The sequence below is a fragment of the Cryptomeria japonica genome, unplaced genomic scaffold (genome assembly GCF_030272615.1).
Source record: "Cryptomeria japonica unplaced genomic scaffold, Sugi_1.0 HiC_scaffold_176, whole genome shotgun sequence".
NCBI lineage: Eukaryota > Viridiplantae > Streptophyta > Pinopsida > Cupressales > Cupressaceae > Cryptomeria > Cryptomeria japonica.
This window is the reverse complement of record NW_026728998.1, coordinates 232,501-242,927: the sequence shown is the minus strand read 5'-3', so window position 1 is coordinate 242,927 and position 10,427 is coordinate 232,501. Positions and strand designations below refer to the sequence as shown.

At 63.6% G+C, this 10,427-nt stretch overlaps 2 non-coding genes across 2 annotated transcripts; both read left to right on the top strand.

Moving 5' to 3' along the window:
• The first annotated feature begins 2,179 nt into the window (after positions 1 to 2,179).
• Positions 2,180 to 2,298, top strand: LOC131867641 (5S ribosomal RNA). The gene has a single exon (XR_009366193.1). It is a non-coding gene; the product is annotated as a 5S ribosomal RNA (ribosomal RNA).
• Positions 2,299 to 8,287: 5,989 nt separating this feature from the next.
• LOC131867640 (5S ribosomal RNA) lies at positions 8,288 to 8,406 on the top strand. Its single transcript, XR_009366192.1, has one exon. It is a non-coding gene; the product is annotated as a 5S ribosomal RNA (ribosomal RNA).
• Positions 8,407 to 10,427: the final 2,021 nt, after the last annotated feature.

The window sequence follows — 10,427 nt, the reverse complement described above, 5'->3', positions numbered from 1 at the left end:
TCTTGAGCCCGCCCTGGTGCGCAGCCCAGGCAAGGCATGCGCACCAAGGTGCCCACCCGCGGTGCACACCCGGGGCAAACCGGGCTCCGACTTCGTGCAGGCCGCACCTTGGAGCACACTTCGGAGCGCTCCTTGGTGCGCACCATGGTGCCCACCAGGGCGCACCCGGGGCAAACCGGGCTCCGACTTCGTGCACGCCGCACCTTGGAGCACACATCGGAGCGCTCCCAGGTTCGCACCAGCGTTGCGCACCTTTGATGCGCTGCCTTCACTAATTTCCAGAAAAGGCAAAAAAAAACGATATTTTAAAATTTCCGTTCTGAAAGATAGTGAAAAAAACGGAACGCGGGTGCCATCTTGAGCCCTTCCTGGTGCGCAGCCCAGGCAAGTTGTGCGCACCAAGGTGCCCACCCTGGCGGAGGTGCGCGCCCGGGGCAAACCGGGCTCCGACTTCGTGCACTGCATGGTGCCCACCAAGGCGCGCAACCCAGCCAAGGTGCCCACCGCAGCGAAGGTGCACGCGAGGTGCGCACCCGAGGTGCACACCCGGGGCAAACCGAGCTCCGACTTCGTGCACGCCGCACCTTGGAGCACACTTCAGAGCGCTCCTTGGTGCGCACCAGGGCGCGCAACCCAGCCAAGGTGCTCACCCCGGCGAAGGTGCACGCGAGGTGCGCACCCGGGGCAAGCCGGGCTCGGACTTCGTGCACGCCGCACCTTGGAGCACACATCGGAGCGCTCCCGGGTTCGCACCAGCATTGCGCACCTTTGATGCGCTGCCTTCACTAATTTCCAGAAAAGGCAAAAAAAAAAAAAAAACGAGATTTTAAAATTTCCGTTTTGAAAGATAGTGAAAAAAACGGAACGCGGGTGCCATCTTGAGCCCGCCCTGGTGTGCAGCCCAGGCAAGTTGTGCGCACCAAGGCACCCACCCTGGCCAAGGTGGGTCACGGGGTGGGTCCTAGGGTGGGTAACGGGGTGGGTACTAAGGTGCGTGCCAAGGTGGGTCATGGGGTGGGTGCCAAGGTGGGCACCAGGGTGGGTGTGCACCAACCCTAGCCAGGGTAGGTCACGGGGTGGTTGTCGGGGTGGGCGTCAAGGAGCCAAGGTGGGTGGCAAGTAGCCAAGTTGCGTGCCAAGGTGGGTGTCGGGGTGGGTGCCAAGGATCCAAGGTGGGTGCCAAGGAACCAAGGTGGGTGTCTGGGTGGGTGCCGAGGTGGGAGCCAGGGTGGGTCCCAAGGTGAGTGCAAAGGTGGGTGCCAGGGTCAAGGTGAGTGCCAATGTGGGTTCCAAGGTGCCAGGGTCAGGGTGAGTGCCAATGTGGGTTCAAAGGTGCTAAGTTGGGTGCGAGGTTGGGTGCGAGGGTGGGTGGGTGCCAAGGTGTGCTAGGTGGAAGCCCGGGTGGGTCGGCATCCCATGGGTGTCGAGTTGGGTGCCTGATGGGTGCTTCTTGTCAAGTTTTAGTCGTCGGGACTCATTTCGAGCCTTAGAGGTCGTTTCTTGTCCGGTTGCCCTGTCTTCGACCTGGGAACCCAATTTTGGTCCTCGGGTCCCATTTTTTTTTGTCTCGCATCCCACTTTTGGCCTGTGGCCTTTTCGGGGTCGATTCTCGTTTTGGGCATCAGAGCATGTTTCTTCTCCTAAAACCCAATATTTGTTTATTAAGTCTCGGAACACATTTTTGTTCTCGTGGACCCATCATGGGTCTTGGAACGCATTTGTGGTCCTTGGGTCCCATTTTGCATCCCGAAACTTGTGTTTTGGTGCTTGATCCCTATTTTGGGTGCCCACCTTGCACCAAGTGCGCACCCGGGGCAAACCGAGCGCCTTGGTGCACCGGGGCAAGATCGAGCGTGCACCCGAGGCGCCCCGAACATGCACCAAGGTGCACTCGGCCCACATGTGAGCGCAGGTCGTTGCGCCCGAGGTGGTGTGTGGGCACCGCGTTGCAGACGGGACACTGCACGCACACGACGCCCCGTCCAGGTGCACGCACGTAGGCCGGGCCGGGTGCACACCCGACGCCCTAGCAAGGTGCGCGCACCCGGGCAGGGCTCACACTTGGCGAACGGGGCGCACTTCGCGAGGGAGGGTGTGCACCTCGACGGGGGTGGGTGGCCGGGGTGGATTCGCACGTGGGTCGCGGTTTGCTAAGTACACACTGCGACAAGCTCATAACGGGTGCGATCATACCAGCGTTAGTGCACCGGATCCCATCAGAACTCCGCAGTTAAGCGCGCTTGGGCCGGAGTAGTACTGGGATGGGTGACCTCCCGGGAAGTCCCGGTGTTGCACCCTTTTTTAGTTTTTCGCCGGGCGTCGCAATGCTATTTGAATAAACCTTTTGCCCGTTTGCGTTCTCGTCGGGGCCGGGCCGGGCCGGGGTGCGCTGCCCGCACTACCGCGCGCGCGGGGGCGACACCGAGCGCGCACCCGAGGCGCCCCGAGCACACAGGCCACGGTGCAACCCGGGCGTTGTGCGCGCACCCCGGTGCGCCCGAGGTGCTGCGCGCGCACCCAGTTGAAATCGGTGTGCACCTCGGCCAGTGCGCGCTCGGTCGAGTCGCGCACGTTGGCCAAGGTGCACGGTGATGTTTCTTACTCTAAGGTTCCGCACCAGACGCCCGGGACAGGTGAGCGAAGCTGGGCGGGGCCGGGTGCGCGGCCGGGGCAGGTGCACGCAGCTGGAGAGAGCTTTGGAGCACACCAGAGGTGCGCACCTTGGAGCACACTTCGGAGCGCACCAATGATGCGCTCCATTCAAAAGTTTCCTGAAAAGGCAAAAAAAGTTGAGATTATAGAATTTCCCACTTGAGAGATTGTAAAAAAAAAAAATTTAAAATGAAGGAAACGCGGGTGCCAAGGTGTGCGCGCCCGGGTGCGCAGCCCAGCCAAGGTGTGCGCACCAAGGCGCCCACCCTGGCGAAGGTGCACGCAAGGTGCGCACCCGAGGCAAACCGGACAATTAACCCAACTTTCGACTTCGCGCGCACCTGCGCACCTTGGAGCGCACTTCGGAGCGCTCCTTGGTGCGCACCAATCTTGGGCACCTCGGAGTGCACCATGGCGCCCACCAAGGTGCGCACCCGGGGCAAACCGAGCTCCGACTTCGTGCGCACCTTGGAGCGCACGAAAGGTGCGCACCATGGCGCCCACCAAGGTGCGCAGCCCAGCCAAGGCGTGCGCATCAAGGTGCGCACCCTGGCGAAGGTGCGCACCCGGGGCAAACCGAGCTCCGACTTCGTGCGCACCTTGGAGCGCACAAAGGGTGCGCAACCCAGCCAAGGTGTGCGCACCCCGGGCAAACCGAGCTCCGAATCGTGCGCACCTTGGAGCACACTTCGGAGCCCTCCTTGGTGCGCACCGATGTTGCGCACCTCGGAGCGCACCCGGGGAAAACAATGCAATTAACCCGACTTTCGACTTCGTGGGCACCTCGGAGCGCTCTCGGGTTCGCACCTCGGAGCACACCGAGGTGCGCACCTTTGATGCGCTGCCTTCACCAATTTCCAGAAAAGGCAAGAAAACATTGAGAAGGTGTGCGCACCGAGGTGCCCACCCTGGCGAAGGTGCACGCGAGGTGCGCACCCGGGGCAAACCGGGCTCCGACTTCGTGCACGCCATGCTGCGCACCTTGGAGGGCCATGGTGCGCACCTTGGAGCACACTTCGGAGCGCTCAATGGTGCCCAACCCAGCCAAGGTGCCCACCGCGGCGAAGGTGCACGCGAGGTGCGCACCCGGGGTAAACCGGGCTCCGACTTCGTGCACGCCGCACCTTGGAGCACACTTCGGAGCGCTCCTTGGTGCGCACCAGGGCGCGCAACCCAGCCGAGGTGCCCACCCCGGCGAAGGTGCACGCGGGGTGCGCACCCGGGGCAAACCGGGCTCCGACTTCGTGCACGCCATGGTGCCCACCGCGGCGAAGGTGCACGCGAGGTGCGCACCCGGGGCAAACCGGGCTCCGACTTCGTGCACGCCGCACCTTGGAGCACACTTCGGAGCGCTCCTTGGTGCGCACCAGGGCGCGCAACCCAGCCGAGGTGCCCACCCCAGCGAAGGTGCACGCGAGGTGCGCACCCGGGGCAAACCGGGCTCCGACTTCGTGCACGCCATGGTGCCCACCGCGGCGAAGGTGCACGCGAGGTGCGCACCCGGGGCAAACCGGGCTCCGACTTCGTGCACGCCATGGTGCCCACCGCGGCGAAGGTGCACGCGAGGTGCGCACCCGGGGCAAACCGGGCTCCGACTTCGTGCACGCCGCACCTTGGAGCACACTTCGGAGCGCTCCTTGGTGCGCACCATGGTGCCCACCAGGGCGCGCAACCCCGCCGAAGGTGCACGCGAGGTGCGCACCCGGGGCAAACCGGGCTCCGACTTCGTGCACGCCGCACCTTGGAGCACACTTCGGAGCGCTCCTTGGTGCGCACCAGGGCGCGCAACCCCACCGAAGGTGCACGCGAGGTGCGCACCCGGGGCAAACCGGGCTCCGACTTCGTGCACGCCATGGTGCGCACCAGGGTGCCCACCGCGGCGAAGGTGCGCACCCGGGGCAAACCGGGCTCCGACTTCGTGCACGCCGCACCTTGGAGCACACTTCGGAGCGCTCCTTGGTGCGCACCAGGGCGCGCAACCCAGCCGAGGTGCCCACCCCGGCGAAGGTGCACGCGAGGTGCGCACCCGGGGCAAACCGGGCTCCGACTTCGTGCACGCCATGGTGCCCACCGCGGCGAAGGTGCGCACCCGGGGCAAACCGGGCTAGGACTTCGTGCACGCCGCACCTTGGAGCACACTTCGGAGCGCTCCTTGGTGCGCACCATGGTGCCCACCAGGCCGCGCAACCCAGCCAAGGTGTGCGCACCAAGGTGCACGCGAGGTGCGCACCCGGGGCAAACCGGGGTCCGGCTTCGTGCACGCCGCACCTTGGAGCACACATCGGGGCGCTCCCGGGTTCGCACCGGCGTTGCGCACCGTGGTGGGCACCTCGGAGCGCACCGTGGTGGGCACCTCGGAGCACACCAAGGTGGGCAGCGAGGTGCGCACCTTTGATGCGATGCCTTCACTAATTTCCATAAAAGGCAAAAGAAAACGAGATTTTAAAATTTCCGTTTTGAAAGATAGTGAGAAAAAGGGAATGCTGGTGCCATCTTGAGCCCGCCCTGGTGCGCAGCCCAGCCAAGGTGTGCGCACCAAGGTGCCCACCCTGGCGAAGGTGCGCGCCCGGGCAATTAACCCAACTTCCAACTTCGCGCGCGCCAGGGTGGGAGCGCACCCAACAACCGGGCCTGGGAAGAGCCAATGCGAGAAACCCCACCAAACGCTCTGACAAAAAAAGAGGGGGCGCTCCAGTAACCCCGCTTCGGAGCGCACCCTGGGCAAACCCAGCCAGGGTGCCCACCCCGGCCAAGGTGCAGGCGAGGTGCGCACCCGGGGCAAACCGGGCTCCGACAACGTGCACGCCGCACCTTGGAGCACACTTCGTAGCGCTCCCGGGTGCGCACCTCAGAGCACACCAAGGTGGGCAGCGAGGTGCGCACCTTTGATGCGCTGCCTTCACTAATTTCCAGAAAAGGCAAAAAAAAGAGGAGATTTTAAAATTTCCGTTTTGAAAGATAGTGAAAAAAACGGAACGCGGGTGCCATCTTGAGCCCGCCCTGGTGCACAGCCCAGGTAAGGTGCCCACCCTGGCAAAGGTGCGCACCCGGGCAATTAACCCTACTTCCGACTTCGTGCGCGCCAGGGTGGCAACCGGGCCTGGGAAGAGCCAATGCGAGAAACCCCACCAAACGCTCCGACAAAAAAAGAGGCGGCGCTCCAATAACCCCGCTTCGGAGCGCAGCCGGGGCAAACCCAGCCAAGGTGCCCACCCCGACGAAGGTGCACGCGAGGTGCGCACCCGGGGCAAACCGGGCTCCGACAACGTGCACGCAGCACCTTGGAGCACACTTCGAAGCACTCCCGGGTGCCCACCGGCGTTGCGCACCGTGGTGGGCAGCGAGGTGCGCACCTTTGATGCGCTGCCTTCACTAATTTCCAGAAAAGGCAAAAAAAAATGAGATTTTAAAATTTCCGTTTTGAAAGATAGTGAAAAAAACGGAACGCGGGTGCCATCTTGAGCCCGCCCTGGTGCGCAGCCCAGGCAAGGCATGCGCACCAAGGTGCCCACCCGCGGTGCACACCCGGGGCAAACCGGGCTCCGACTTCGTGCAGGCCGCACCTTGGAGCACACTTCGGAGCGCTCCTTGGTGCGCACCATGGTGCCCACCAGGGCGCACCCGGGGCAAACCGGGCTCCGACTTCGTGCACGCCGCACCTTGGAGCACACATCGGAGCGCTCCCAGGTTCGCACCAGCGTTGCGCACCTTTGATGCGCTGCCTTCACTAATTTCCAGAAAAGGCAAAAAAAAACGATATTTTAAAATTTCCGTTCTGAAAGATAGTGAAAAAAACGGAACGCGGGTGCCATCTTGAGCCCTTCCTGGTGCGCAGCCCAGGCAAGTTGTGCGCACCAAGGTGCCCACCCTGGCGGAGGTGCGCGCCCGGGGCAAACCGGGCTCCGACTTCGTGCACTGCATGGTGCCCACCAAGGCGCGCAACCCAGCCAAGGTGCCCACCGCAGCGAAGGTGCACGCGAGGTGCGCACCCGAGGTGCACACCCGGGGCAAACCGAGCTCCGACTTCGTGCACGCCGCACCTTGGAGCACACTTCAGAGCGCTCCTTGGTGCGCACCAGGGCGCGCAACCCAGCCAAGGTGCTCACCCCGGCGAAGGTGCACGCGAGGTGCGCACCCGGGGCAAGCCGGGCTCGGACTTCGTGCACGCCGCACCTTGGAGCACACATCGGAGCGCTCCCGGGTTCGCACCAGCATTGCGCACCTTTGATGCGCTGCCTTCACTAATTTCCAGAAAAGGCAAAAAAAAAAAAAAAACGAGATTTTAAAATTTCCGTTTTGAAAGATAGTGAAAAAAACGGAACGCGGGTGCCATCTTGAGCCCGCCCTGGTGTGCAGCCCAGGCAAGTTGTGCGCACCAAGGCACCCACCCTGGCCAAGGTGGGTCACGGGGTGGGTCCTAGGGTGGGTAACGGGGTGGGTACTAAGGTGCGTGCCAAGGTGGGTCATGGGGTGGGTGCCAAGGTGGGCACCAGGGTGGGTGTGCACCAACCCTAGCCAGGGTAGGTCACGGGGTGGTTGTCGGGGTGGGCGTCAAGGAGCCAAGGTGGGTGGCAAGTAGCCAAGTTGCGTGCCAAGGTGGGTGTCGGGGTGGGTGCCAAGGATCCAAGGTGGGTGCCAAGGAACCAAGGTGGGTGTCTGGGTGGGTGCCGAGGTGGGAGCCAGGGTGGGTCCCAAGGTGAGTGCAAAGGTGGGTGCCAGGGTCAAGGTGAGTGCCAATGTGGGTTCCAAGGTGCCAGGGTCAGGGTGAGTGCCAATGTGGGTTCAAAGGTGCTAAGTTGGGTGCGAGGTTGGGTGCGAGGGTGGGTGGGTGCCAAGGTGTGCTAGGTGGAAGCCCGGGTGGGTCGGCATCCCATGGGTGTCGAGTTGGGTGCCTGATGGGTGCTTCTTGTCAAGTTTTAGTCGTCGGGACTCATTTCGAGCCTTAGAGGTCGTTTCTTGTCCGGTTGCCCTGTCTTCGACCTGGGAACCCAATTTTGGTCCTCGGGTCCCATTTTTTTTTGTCTCGCATCCCACTTTTGGCCTGTGGCCTTTTCGGGGTCGATTCTCGTTTTGGGCATCAGAGCATGTTTCTTCTCCTAAAACCCAATATTTGTTTATTAAGTCTCGGAACACATTTTTGTTCTCGTGGACCCATCATGGGTCTTGGAACGCATTTGTGGTCCTTGGGTCCCATTTTGCATCCCGAAACTTGTGTTTTGGTGCTTGATCCCTATTTTGGGTGCCCACCTTGCACCAAGTGCGCACCCGGGGCAAACCGAGCGCCTTGGTGCACCGGGGCAAGATCGAGCGTGCACCCGAGGCGCCCCGAACATGCACCAAGGTGCACTCGGCCCACATGTGAGCGCAGGTCGTTGCGCCCGAGGTGGTGTGTGGGCACCGCGTTGCAGACGGGACACTGCACGCACACGACGCCCCGTCCAGGTGCACGCACGTAGGCCGGGCCGGGTGCACACCCGACGCCCTAGCAAGGTGCGCGCACCCGGGCAGGGCTCACACTTGGCGAACGGGGCGCACTTCGCGAGGGAGGGTGTGCACCTCGACGGGGGTGGGTGGCCGGGGTGGATTCGCACGTGGGTCGCGGTTTGCTAAGTACACACTGCGACAAGCTCATAACGGGTGCGATCATACCAGCGTTAGTGCACCGGATCCCATCAGAACTCCGCAGTTAAGCGCGCTTGGGCCGGAGTAGTACTGGGATGGGTGACCTCCCGGGAAGTCCCGGTGTTGCACCCTTTTTTAGTTTTTCGCCGGGCGTCGCAATGCTATTTGAATAAACCTTTTGCCCGTTTGCGTTCTCGTCGGGGCCGGGCCGGGCCGGGGTGCGCTGCCCGCACTACCGCGCGCGCGGGGGCGACACCGAGCGCGCACCCGAGGCGCCCCGAGCACACAGGCCACGGTGCAACCCGGGCGTTGTGCGCGCACCCCGGTGCGCCCGAGGTGCTGCGCGCGCACCCAGGTGAAATCGGTGTGCACCTCGGCCAGTGCGCGCTCGGTCGAGTCGCGCACGTTGGCCAAGGTGCACGGTGATGTTTCTTACTCTAAGGTTCCGCACCAGACGCCCGGGACAGGTGAGCGAAGCTGGGCGGGGCCGGGTGCGCGGCCGGGGCAGGTGCACGCAGCTGGAGAGAGCTTTGGAGCACACCAGAGGTGCGCACCTTGGAGCACACTTCGGAGCGCACCAATGATGCGCTCCATTCAAAAGTTTCCTGAAAAGGCAAAAAAAGTTGAGATTATAGAATTTCCCACTTGAGAGATTGTAAAAAAAAAAAATTTAAAATGAAGGAAACGCGGGTGCCAAGGTGTGCGCGCCCGGGTGCGCAGCCCAGCCAAGGTGTGCGCACCAAGGCGCCCACCCTGGCGAAGGTGCACGCAAGGTGCGCACCCGAGGCAAACCGGACAATTAACCCAACTTTCGACTTCGCGCGCACCTGCGCACCTTGGAGCGCACTTCGGAGCGCTCCTTGGTGCGCACCAATCTTGGGCACCTCGGAGTGCACCATGGCGCCCACCAAGGTGCGCACCCGGGGCAAACCGAGCTTCGACTTCGTGCGCACCTTGGAGCGCACGAAAGGTGCGCACCATGGCGCCCACCAAGGTGCGCAGCCCAGCCAAGGCGTGCGCATCAAGGTGCGCACCCTGGCGAAGGTGCGCACCCGGGGCAAACCGAGCTCCGACTTCGTGCGCACCTTGGAGCGCACAAAGGGTGCGCAACCCAGCCAAGGTGTGCGCACCCCGGGCAAACCGAGCTCCGAATCGTGCGCACCTTGGAGCACACTTCGGAGCCCTCCTTGGTGCGCACCGATGTTGCGCACCTCGGAGCGCACCCGGGGAAAACAATGCAATTAACCCGACTTTCGACTTCGTGGGCACCTCGGAGCGCTCTCGGGTTCGCACCTCGGAGCACACCGAGGTGCGCACCTTTGATGCGCTGCCTTCACCAATTTCCAGAAAAGGCAAGAAAACATTGAGAAGGTGTGCGCACCGAGGTGCCCACCCTGGCGAAGGTGCACGCGAGGTGCGCACCCGGGGCAAACCGGGCTCCGACTTCGTGCACGCCATGCTGCGCACCTTGGAGGGCCATGGTGCGCACCTTGGAGCACACTTCGGAGCGCTCAATGGTGCCCAACCCAGCCAAGGTGCCCACCGCGGCGAAGGTGCACGCGAGGTGCGCACCCGGGGCAAACCGGGCTCCGACTTCGTGCACGCCGCACCTTGGAGCACACTTCGGAGCGCTCCTTGGTGCGCACCAGGGCGCGCAACCCAGCCGAGGTGCCCACCCCGGCGAAGGTGCACGCGGGGTGCGCACCCGGGGCAAACCGGGCTCCGACTTCGTGCACGCCATGGTGCCCACCGCGCCAAGGTGCACGCGAGGTGCGCACCCGGGGCAAACCGGGCTCCGACTTCGTGCACGCCGCACCTTGGAGCACACTTCGGAGCGCTCCTTGGTGCGCACCAGGGCGCGCAACCCAGCCGAGGTGCCCACCCCGGCGAAGGTGCACGCGAGGTGCGCACCCGGGGCAAACCGGGCTCCGACTTCGTGCACGCCATGGTGCCCACCGCGGCGAAGGTGCACGCGAGGTGCGCACCCGGGGCAAACCGGGCTCCGACTTCGTGCACGCCGCACCTTGGAGCACACTTCGGAGCGCTCCTTGGTGCGCACCATGGTGCCCACCAGGGCGCGCAACCCCACCAAACGCTCGGACAAAAAAAGAGGGGCCGCTCCAATAACCCCACTTCGGAGCGCACCAGAAACC